General features: G+C 41.5%; 1 protein-coding gene across 1 annotated transcript in view; it reads left to right on the top strand.

Annotated features, from left to right (window-relative positions):
• The window catches only part of LOC108411015 (double C2-like domain-containing protein alpha), a 71719-nt gene that overhangs the window by 36311 nt on the left and 23337 nt on the right, over nt 1–12071 (top strand). The window lies entirely within an intron of this gene.

The raw sequence follows: 12071 nt of genomic DNA, 5'->3' as shown, positions 1-12071 counted from the left end.
TTTTATGAGGCTAAAGTTGATTCTCATTCACCAGCTTCTTGTTTGAATTTTTCCATTCCACCTTAAATGATTCTTGAGGTGCCAGAATGTAACTGCTGCACCATTTAAGGTGGAACGGGAGAATTTGAATGAGAAGCTGGCAAGAAACTGACTTCAGCCTCACAACTTTCTAGTGTTTGTCATTTTCCCTCTGCAGATTAATCGTATCAGGAAACCAGCTGGAGTGATTATAAACACAGATAAGTCCATTTGTCTCCAAATGATCAATGTTCGTCTTAAATCTCTCTCTTTGCTGTATTGTTAGCTACTATCTGGGTGAGACTGTCGTCTGTGTTGCTATGGTGACCAACAGTCTGCGCTGATCTTCAGGGTTAAAGGGTGAATCAACAGTTCTACATTAACTTCAGCGTTTAAGACCATTTGCTGTTAAACTGTGTTGTATGATCAGCAGAGCTTTATTTTACTATAAAGGGGGATTATTTTCCTTTTAACTACTGATCTAATTCAGGTCTGGAGCTGCAACAGGACAGTAAAAATGCCGCATAGTGCCAACCCCTGCCCATGGTGATACAGCAATTCTGTGATAAGATGTCTATGCATGGTATGTTAACTGAAGAACATCTGAGCTGAACTGCAGATTGCAGTCAAGTTAGTGTAGTTAAGAATAACATACACTGGGTCCACCAGCGGTTGTTTTCCATTAGCCATGAATCATCCTCTTAGCTTTCCATTTCGACTTAATATTACCTACTCTGAACTTTTTAAAGCCTTTTTAGAGCCTTTTTTGGAAGAGGATAAAATTATGGATTCCCGTTAAACTCTCTGTTGGCAAATTATGAACCGAATGAGCTGTTCTGCATATAAATTGCTGACTTCACACCGTCTGAAATTGATCCATGGCTGCTTTAAACCCCTCCAGACTAAGTAGGCGCACTTTTCCAATAGCCCTGCCGACTGTTGGGAAATGTCAGCTGCCACTCCAATAGCAGAGCGATCATTTACTCTCATGTAAAGATTAAGTAACTTAATCTCTCCATCCTTCTAGACGCGTCAGTCATTATTATTATCGTTATTATTATTCTATCTATCTCTCGCTCTCTCTCTCTCTCTCTCTCTCTCTCTCTGGTGTCCCTCTTCAGCATAAGTGAGTGTGTGGCCGGATTCTCATTTTCCGCTGGGATGACAGGGTGACGCACACTAAATTACTGGCCGGTCCTTAAAAGACTATCGACCCGCGCCGTTTCCCGGGGCAACGCTCGTCTGGCATACCGCGCATGCTTTTGCATGGCCTGAGAGTTCCGGAGGCCGGTGACAGGACCCAATTTCACCACTCTGCTCCCAGGGCTCCAAACGGAGGGACAGAGGGAGAGAGAGAGTTAGGGAGAGAGAGAGAGAGGAAGAGAGAGAGAGGAAGAGAGAGATAGGAAGAGAGAGGGTGGAGGGGGGGTAGTGAGAGGGAGAGAGAGAGAGAGAGAGAGAGAGAGAGAGAGAGAGAGAGATAGGAAGAGAGAGGGTGAGGAGGAAGAGAGAGGGAAAGAGAGAGAGAGAGAGAGATAGGAAGAGAGGGAGAGAGAGATAGATAGGAAGAGAGAGAGAGAGAGAGAGATAGGAAGAGAGGGTGGGGGGGAGATATGGAGAGAGAGAGAGAGATAGGAAGAGAGGGTGGGGGATATGGAATGAGAGAGAGAGAGAGAGAGAGAGCAAGCGTGAGGGAGGAACACAAAGAAAAAAGAGACAGTCTGAACAAAGAAGATCCCAATACAGTCAGAATTCAGGACCCTCAGAAATAGGTCTAAACAGACTTCCTCTTCTTTTCTTGTGCTGTCTTCTGCTCGTCTTCTACTCCACTTTGTTCTCCCCATCCACCTGCCTCTCCTCTCCTCTCCTCTCTGCTCCTCTCCTCTCCTGTCCTCTATCCTGGACTTCTCTCTACCTGTGTTCTTTTTTATTTTGATGCCTTATCCTTTTTTCTCTCCTAGTTCTCTCATTGGCTGTTGCCTGAATCACTTGTTCACTTTCTTCGCAACATTTTGAGTTTGTTTGAAAATATTTGTTTGAAAATATCCCCGCGACCCTGAGGGAGAAGCAATCAATAAAGCGGTAAATATTGACTTGTTTCACACTACCAGATCATCTATGGCCTCAATCACTTCATACTGAGCTCTCATTTTTGTGAAAATATTTGTTATAAAGGGGCAAATCAGTGTTAAAATCGGGCTGAACATTATAGTAGTGTGCACTCAACATACGGTTGTCTGGTATGCATGGTGCTCAGGTAGTAATAACAACGCTTGTCCACCTCCTGGAAAATTTTAGTCCATCAAGAAACAATTACACTTTTTGGTAGAACATGTTCTTGAATTGTTTATGTGTTTCACAACGTTTACTGACAGAATTTAGAAATTGCTTAGTGCCTTCGAAACATTTTTTTTGGTCCATACATGTTTCCATGTTTGGACCATGTCTTTATCATATAGATATAGATCCAATCCCATTTCACCCCTCGCCCCATCACTGAGCCCTTAGCCCTCCGTTTTGTGCATTCATGTCTAGGGGTAGGGTGTCCTGATTTTTGCTGGGATAGAGAGGTGGGGTGGAGTATTTCATAACAAGCATAAAAAAATGTACGTAGTATGCTAGTGTCTTGGTAGCTTGCTAGCTAACTTTCCCATTCCACCTTAAATAGTCCAGCAGTTCTAATGCCTGAAGCCCCAGAATGTAACTGCTACTCCATTTAAGGTGGAATGGGAAAATTTGAACAAGAATCTGGTGAATATCTGACTTCAGCTTCATATCACTGAAGAATTAGTGGTGGGTGAAAAAAAATAATTGCCCCCCTCTTTGAAGGCATATGATGCCCTAAATGTAACTAAAGCCCAGCAGTGAGGAGCTGAATTTTACCCTCCTCTGCTGTCACTGCAGACGGGCAGGGTCGCCTACAGAGCAGCGCTAGTAGCTGTTAATGAAGCAATCTTCTTCTCTAGGAGAGACACTTGACACAAGAGGTAAGGGTTAAAAATAAGAATGGGATTGGAAAGTGATGGAGGGAAGAGAAGCTTCTGCTTGGAGCTGGACCGCCTTTATTAGATGGTGGTAGGACTGACAGGTACAACTGAGCAACAGAGGAGATGCAGTGGTAGTGGGGACTACAAACACTTTGTCATTGGAAACAGACAGTAGAGATGGGAATTTACAGATCCTCAAACTTCATTAATTCCATGAAACGTCGCACAATTATGCCATAATGTAATGCTGGGGAGCGATGATGAGGTGGACGCATATGCGAAGAGAAGCAAGATTTATTAGGGGCAAATGCAGATTCAGAGTTAAAACGGTCCAGGGTCAAAGAGCCAACACGGATAGATCAGGGAACAGACATGACGAAAAGAAACACAGACTAAACACACAACTTAAATCAGAAAAAACAAGACCAAACAATATAATACATACAGTACAATACAAAGACCAGCAAACTCACAGGGGAAAATACAGGGCTTAAATACAGGCACAGGTTAACAAGAGGGTTAACAAGAAACAGGTGAGGACCAATCAAGGGCGGAGTCTAGAAACAAGGGGGCAGGAGAGGGAGGAATCAAAACAAGGAAGCAAAACAAAAGCACATGGAGGACTCAGAGGGGCTAATCGTGACACATAACTTATAGATGATGGATAAAAATTGTATTTCCTTAAGTATTTCTTTAATGATACGGAGACTCTTTGTCACCTGTTGGTGTTAAGGGATACGGTGGGAATGTGGACCCAAGTGCAGAACTGCAAAACCCAGCAAAAACAAAAAGGCAACAGGATATGCAGTTGCAATTAATGAGGTGCCCAGCCCGAAGTTCGCTGTTATGGTCGATGGTCCGCGGCGCTATCACTGCGCCACTAGAGTGTGCACACAGTGACGGTCAAAGCACCTCAAGGAAGGCGTAAAAAAGCACAGAAACAAATGACAAAGGAGACGCCGCAGCCGGCATGCTCAATCAAAGGCTTAGTCGAAAGGTGAAACAAACGAAAATGAACACACAAAGACGCTGCCACCGTAATTATGATGGTAAGGCAGACTTTCCTTCACTTGTTTGCTCTTTCAGCAAACACCTTTGGTATGGCTTGGGTTTTTGTTTTCTGTGAGCAATTTGGGGCAATTACTCTCTTTTGTTTTCTCCAGCCCTCTTCTTCTCTCTTTTTTTTTGGGGGGGGCAATTTCTTCTCTCAGCCCTCATTTCCTTCTTTTGGTTTTGGGGCAGTTTCTTTACTTTTCTTTGACTAACTACCATTTATAACCCATTTATAAAGTGTTTGCCAGCACCTTATATAATGAAGCATCCAGGTGCGTCAAGTTAGTCTAATTGATCCATGGCACCTTGCCACTGTCGCCCTCTGCCAGCAGCATGCGGTGCAGGCTGAACCCTTACAGTTGGAATGAAAAAAGATAAGGCATTTTATTTGAATGGTTCGGTGACCAGGGTTTCAGTGTCATTGCAGAACTGTCCCTTCTGCAGTATAACAAACTGACAGGCACAGTTCTCATAGCCTAGGTTAGATTAGCTTCTACAGGCTTCTTTAAGTGAACTATGTTTCTTAGCTAATTAGCCAGTCAGCCCTGGAAGCCCTAATACAGCTTTTTTTTTATCAAAGTCTTTTTATTGGAGTTTTACAATAGGCAAAATACAAACAATCCCACTCCCAAGTTCCACCCACATCCGCCCCGCCCTCAGGCCTGTAACAAAATCATGTACGCTGTGCAATATTTATATAAAACTAAGACACATAGCATATCCAGATAAAAAAAATATATATATAAAAAAAAATAAAGATGTGCAAAGTAAAAGAAAATGACTTATTATGGGTTCAGATTCTCAACTTCCATATTCTCCAGGAAAACTAAGAAGGGCTGCCAGATTGCATAAAATCTCTGTACAGACCCTTGAAGGAACATATCTTCTCAAGCTTGAGATATTGCGTAATCTCTTTGATCCATTGAGAGTAAGTGGGGGGATGAGGATCTTTCCACCTAAACCGTATCAGTCGCCTGGCTAATAAAGTGCAGAAGGCTAACATATTGCCTTTATATGTACTCAGATGAGAGTCTAATGGTAAGGCACCAAATAATGCAATATAAGGGGAATAGTCTATTGGGATTTCTAAAATTCTTGAAAGAGTATTGAAAATAGACTGCCAGAATTGATATAGTTTTGGACATGTCCAAAACATGTGTAATATATTAGCAGTATCTTGTTTGCACCTATCACATGTTGTATCCAGATTTGGTTTAAACTTAGCCAGTTTTACTTTACTCCAATAAAGTTGATGAATCTTAAACTGAATTACAGAATGTCATTGACAAATAGAGGATGAGTGTGTTCTTCGAATAATTCTATGCCACATATCTTATGGGATTTGGTCATTCAGATCTTCTTCCCACCTGTTTTTGAGATCATTTAAAATTGCCTGGTTGTGTGAAATAAGGAGATCATATATCCTACCTATAGCTTGTCTAGAGTCTATCCCGAGTTTTAAGATGAGATCTAGTAGTGAAATACACTGCTTAAAAAAATAAAGGGAACACTCAAATAACACATCCTAGATCTGAATGAATGAAATATTCTCATTGAATACTTCTCTACATTGAATGTTCTGTACAAAGTTGAATGTGCTGACAACAAAACCACACAAAAATCATCAATGGAAATCAAATTATTAACCAATGGAGGCCTGGATTGTGTGGGAATGGAGTCCCACACAAAATTAAAGTGGAAAAACACACTACAGGCTGATCCAACTTTGATGTGATGTCCTTAAAACAAGTCAAAATAAGGCTCAGTATTGTGTGTGGGCTCCACGTGCCTGTATGACCTCCCTTCAATGCCTGGGCATGCTCCTGATGAGGTGGCGGATGGTCTCCCGAGGGATCTTCTCCCAGACCTGGACTAAAGCATCCGCCAATGAGCACAACCCCCATCTGTGGACGTCGGGCCCTCATACCATCCTCATGGAGTCAGTTTCTAACCGTTTGTGCAGACACATGCACATTTGTGGCCTGCTGGAGGTCATTTTGCAGGGCTCTGGCAGTGCTCCTCCTGTTCCTCCTTGCACAAAGGTGGAGGTAGCGGTCCTGCTGCTGTGTTGTTGCCCTCCTATGGCCTCCTCCACGTCTCCTGGTGTACTGGCCTGTCTCCTGGTAGCTCCTCCAGCCTCTGGACACTACGCTGACAGACACAGCAAACCTTCTTGCCACAGCTCGCATTGATGTGCCATCCTGGATGAGCTGCACTACCTAAGCCACTTGTGTGAGTTGTAGAGTCCGTCTCATGCTACCATGAGTGTGAAAGCACCACAAACATTCAAAAGTGACCAAAACATTAGCCAGAAAGCATCGGTACTGAGAAGTGGTCTGTGGTCCCCACCTGCAGAACCACTCCTTTATTGAGTGTGTCTTGTTAATCGCCAATAATTTCCACCTGTTGTCTGTTCCATTTGCACAACAGCTGTGAAATTGATTTTCAGTCAGTGTTGCTTCCTAAGTGGACAGTTTGATTTCACAGAAGTTTGATTTATTTGGAGTTATATTGTGTTGTTTAAGTGTTCCCTTTATTTTTTTGAGCAGTGTAGGAGGGTTTAAGGGGAAGCAATCAAAGAGCGATGTTACAAAACTTTGCAGCTGTAAATAGCTGAAAAAAGTTGTCCTAGAGATTTTAAATGTATTCCCTAGTTGTTCACAGGATGCAAAATGTTTATTTATATATATATATATATATATATATATATATATATATATATATATATATATATATATCCTTTATTGATGAAATTCCATTCCTAGACCAGATATTAAATACTCTGCCACTGAGGGGGGAGTATTTTAATATTGGAGTATGAACTGAAGCACCTAAAAGAGCAAATGCCCATTTAAACTGGTTCCAAATTTTAACTGATTGTATAAAAATAGGATTTTTGCTGTAGTAAGGGATAGGCTTTTCCCACGGGAGCCTGGAGCACAATAATGGGTAAGGGGATAGTGGACAACCTTGTCGAATGCCTTGCTGTAGATGAAAGTAAGCAGACAAGTTGTTGTTTGTGCATACTGCAGCCATAGGAGAAGAATATAGTGTTTTAATATAGGATATATATTTTGGTCCGAAACCAAACATGGAGATGGTTGGTGTAAAAGTAGAGGAGGCCGTGGATAGGGCAAGATGGAGGCAGATGATCTGCTGTGGCGACCCCTAAAGGGAGCAGAGGAGGCAGTGGATAGGGCAAGATTGAGGCCGATGATCCGCTGTGGCGACCCCTAAAGGGAGCAGCCGAAAGAAGAAGAAGAAGAAGATTTTGGTCCGAAACCGAACTTCTGAAGCGTAGAAAAAAGATAACCCCGCTCCGCCTTATCGAAAGCTTTTTCTTTCATGTGCTAAAATTTTCCCTGCCTTCTCCCCGTGCTCATATGTGCGGTGTCTAGATTTTAAAATTAGATTTTCCACTTCACATGATATAAGAAGTTCAAATTCTGTTTTCAGAATCAAACGTTGTTTAAGTATATCGTCCAAAGGCAAGTAACTATATTCTGTATCCAGTTTTAAAATATCATCTGTCAGTTGCTTGATGCGCTCAGTGTCCATTTTCTTGCGCATTGCGGAGTATGAAATAATTTGGCCTCTTAGGTATGCTTTTAATGATTCCCACACTATGGAGTACGAAATTCCTGGGGTTTGGTTGTGGGTAAGAAAAATTTTATTTCAGATTTAATGAAGTTTACAAAGTGTTCTTTAGAGAGTAAGAGGGTTACGTTTCCATGGGTGATAGCTGGGTACTGAATCTGTAATGTAAATATTCATTGTAAGGGGGCTATGGTCTGAAATGACTATGGACTGATATTCACAGTCTCTTACCCTAGGGAGAAGTTTTTTATCAATAAGAAAATAATCTATTCATGAGAACACCTTATGAACCGGAGAAAAGAATGAGTAAGCTCTAGAATTGGGGTTTTGGAAACGCCATATATCTGCTATACCATATGTATTAAGGAAGAGTTTTACCGATTGAGCTGATTTTGAACAGTGTGTTACAGCAGAAGAACTACGATCTAAATTTGGAGAGAGTACGCAATTTAAACCCCCCCCTAGTATGAGATGATGTGTATCCAAATTTGGTAGTCGGGAAAAAAAGTTGGTGAAAAAAGTATTATCATCAAAATTTGGGGCATAGATGTTAGCTAAAATAACTGGAAATCCATATAACTGACCTACTAAAATGACGTAGCATCCTGCAGAGTCCGTTCTGTGCTTGACGCTACAAATGGTACATTTTCTGGTGATCAATATAGCCATCCCTCTCGCTTTAGAACCAAAATTTGAATGGTAGGTTTGCCCTATCCATCCTCCCCCCACCTGGCCTGATCGACAGTACGAAGATGAGTCTCTTGGAGATAGGCAGTATTGGCTTTGAGATATTTAAGTTGTCTAAGCACCTTCTTACGTTTCACTGGATGATTTAAAGATTTAAGATTCCAACTTATAAAGTTAACCAAACAACTTTTAGGTTTTCTGAAGCTATTTGAATTTTCCATTGGGCATAATAAGGAATAACATCACAGTTCTGACCCAAATAGTCGAAAGCACATGAATGAAAAAGAAATAGTAAGTTAACAAAGTAAACAGTTGTAAGTACAGGTCTGATAGGTCCCCAAACCTGTCACCCAAGAGAACATGGTGACTATAACACCCCTCACAATAAAGATCACACATAACGCGTTAACAGTGGGGAACGACTCCGTGACCAGCCTGTCGGCTCCTGCCTAACTCGCCACAATTAAAGAGACAAGAATAGCCCGAAGGTAGAAAGGCGCAGCTTAACATATTAGCGTTTGTTGGCGTCAATGAAATATGTTAGGGCTACATCATAAGCATAGAGATTTGTACTACCTGAATGTAGTCCGTACAATCATCTGAAATAGGCTGAAATAGAAAGCGCATGAAGTGAGACATTCAGAGCAAAATGGGTCAAGTTGCGGTGATGCCTTTCACGTAAGTCATCGCCTTTTCAGGATCCAGAAAATCCTTCACATCACTGTTGAATGAAATGCGGAGCCGAGCCGGGAACATTATACCATAGCGAATATCACGCCAGCCTCGAAGGAGATTCTGAACATCGTTGAACGCCGCGCAGGCCTTGGCGACCTTTGCGGTGTAATCTGAGAAGATGACTATTGGTTCTCCCTTGTAGCGAAGCGATCCGCTCTCCCGAACTCAGCGCAGCACTTGAACACAGTCCTGGTAGTAGTGGAGTTTAGCGATAATATTCCAATATTCCAATAGTCCATTGCTGACTCTGGCTGTGGGCTAGGTGATGTCCGCAGCACTTTGCGACGCTGGCGTTTTAGGCCTGCTACTTGCGGTCTCGTTATACTTGTATTTACGGAGATTGGTGGCCATAGGTGGAAAACTTATAACTCCGACTAGCTTTGAAGTGTTCTTACATACCACGAGGTACAACTTGTGCCATATTTATGAAAATAATGCGCAATAAAATAAAGAAGTATTTGAAGTAAAGCAGGAGCCACGCTCTATGCGACCTACTCCATTGCCGGCTCCACTGTGCCCCCCTAATACAGCTATTTAAAGGTAAAATCCATGGTGGGGTCCATCTGCTGTGGTCTGCATTGGATGGTTAGTAGAGGATGCTGCTTTCAGAGTTACTCACAAGTTAGCGGCCTACAGTTTGTTGTTCAGGAATTAACATTTGGCCTGTGTTAACAAGGAAATACCCATACAGTACCTGTTTGAGTCTAAATGTCCCAATAATGTCTGATTTATAGGGTTAAATTTGTTGTCTTCCAGTCTTTCACAACATCCATCCACTTTGAAAACCTGCCAGAATAATACAGCAGCTAATGCTAACAAATCACTAAAATGTCATCAGCCTTCCATGACTAGGGGTCGTTGTTGTTCTGCTAGTTATCAAGAAGCATTCTATGGTCAATAACCTGCCTTCAGGAGATCTACCTTCAAGTCCCAAAACATGGTCAGCTAGTCAAGGCCTTCTGAAAACACCGGCTAATCGTGCAGTCCAAGGCCTTGATAGAAGGTTCCAATGCAATTAGCCCAGTCACTGACCTTGAGCTGTAGCAGGAAGAATCATCAGTCCAGTGCTGTGCAAAGGAACCATGTAATGGACCGGTCCTCTGTCATATAAGAGTGAGCTTCATTCCTACATTCCAGTCTTCAAGTGAAAAGCTGAGGGCAACATTGTGAGATTGGAATAATGAAATAATAATGAACTATTCATTTGACTTTTAATTCCAATTAAATTAATCCTGGCATGGAAGGACCTGGCGGCTAGACGCATAAAGAAAAACCTATCGTCTCTCTTTAAATAAGTCAGGTTTTCGTTCATGTCAGCCTAGTGATATGAAGCAGAACTGAATGAGTAATTACCACAACTTCCTTCGTTCCTGATTAAGCTGTGCCTGAAGGCTCTGTTATCAGAACACAATGGGAATAGCATTTTACGCTTGTTCTTTTTTAATCTGAGTTTAAATACTTTTACGAGTCCCCAATCTTCCCCCTCAGAGGACAGAGCTCCAGTTGGCACAAGTAGAATGCAACATGTCTTTGTGGCTGCAGAATGATGTCAAGGGGAACCTCAGTGGAACATTAAAGGAATAGATTGACAAAATATGTACAAAATTTGTAGTCCATAGTCCATCAGCCAAAAAAGATTTGGTGTCCTTTAGTGTAGCGCTGGAACTAAGAGGCTAACAAACTAGCTAGCAAACACTAGAAGTCAATAGCCACTCAAAACTTTTCCATAAATGCATCCCCAAAACATATCTTAGTCCAATTAAACCACAACCAGGTCTTTATTAAGGTTACGTAGATAGTCAGTGTTGTTTTAGTTTACAGTGTGACATACAGACCATGTACATACTGACCATGTTCATGACCACGTACATACTGATCATGTTTATGACCATCTTCATGATCATGTACATACTGACCATGTATATACTGACCATGTTCATAATTATGTTCATGACCATGTTCGTGACAGTGTACATACTGACCATGTTCATGACCATGTTCATGACCATGTACATACTGACCATACTAACCATGTTCATGACCATGTACATACTGACCATACTAACCATGTTCATGACCATGTACATACTGACCGTGTTCATGACCATATTTATGACCATGTAGATACTGACCACGTACATGACCATGTACATACTGACCATCTTCATGACCATCTTCATGAATATGTACATACGGACCATATTCCTGACCATGTACATACTGACCACATTAATGGCCATGAACTATAAAAACTTCACTGTGTTGCTGAAAGCAGTGGGCAGCCGTTTTAAACAAAGGGTGTGGTGTTAAATTCTGTTTAGAGACATTTTGGGTCATTTGGGTGACTATAGACTTCTAGTGTTTGTTAGCAACATTAGCTTCGTAAAGCCAATGCTAACCTAACAAAAAAAGGTACATTTGGTTAGATCAACCACATCTGGGTAAGTGAGGTATTATAAATATGATAATATAGTAAAACGAATCCAAAGATTAAGTCTATTCACAGTGACTAATGACAGCAAAAGTTACCAGCCTACAGTTTCTTGTTTAAGCAAGTACCTGATTGGGTGAAAATGTCTCTAATTACCTTTGGTTCATTGGGTGAAAACTTGATGTTGTTCATTCTTTCTCAGTGTCTCCCTGCTTTGAAAGCTTGTCGGAATGAATGCAGTAGCCAGTGCTGACAAATATTCAGCCTCCTTTTGTTTACTGGCTGTTGTTTTGCTAGTTAGGAAGAAGTTTTCTGTGGTCAATAACGAAATGTTCCTCCTGGAGATCTACCTTCATGCGGAGTTTGGTTCCAGACTGAAAACTTGAAAATTGTGTAATTTTTTGCTGAACTATTTCTTTAATGCTGTAGAAGATGCTGGACTGGCTAATGGAGCTATTTCAGACATGGATTTTAGCGCTGATTCATAGCTTTACCCCTCTATGACTCTTGGTTTAAATATATTGCTATGTGTATGCGTGTATGACAAATTTCCTTTCTACCTG

This window comes from Pygocentrus nattereri, chromosome 13 (assembly GCF_015220715.1).
Source record: "Pygocentrus nattereri isolate fPygNat1 chromosome 13, fPygNat1.pri, whole genome shotgun sequence".
In the NCBI taxonomy this organism is placed as follows: domain Eukaryota; kingdom Metazoa; phylum Chordata; class Actinopteri; order Characiformes; family Serrasalmidae; genus Pygocentrus; species Pygocentrus nattereri.
The sequence above is the reverse complement of the archived record's forward strand: the minus strand, read 5'-3'. Positions and strand labels throughout refer to the sequence as shown.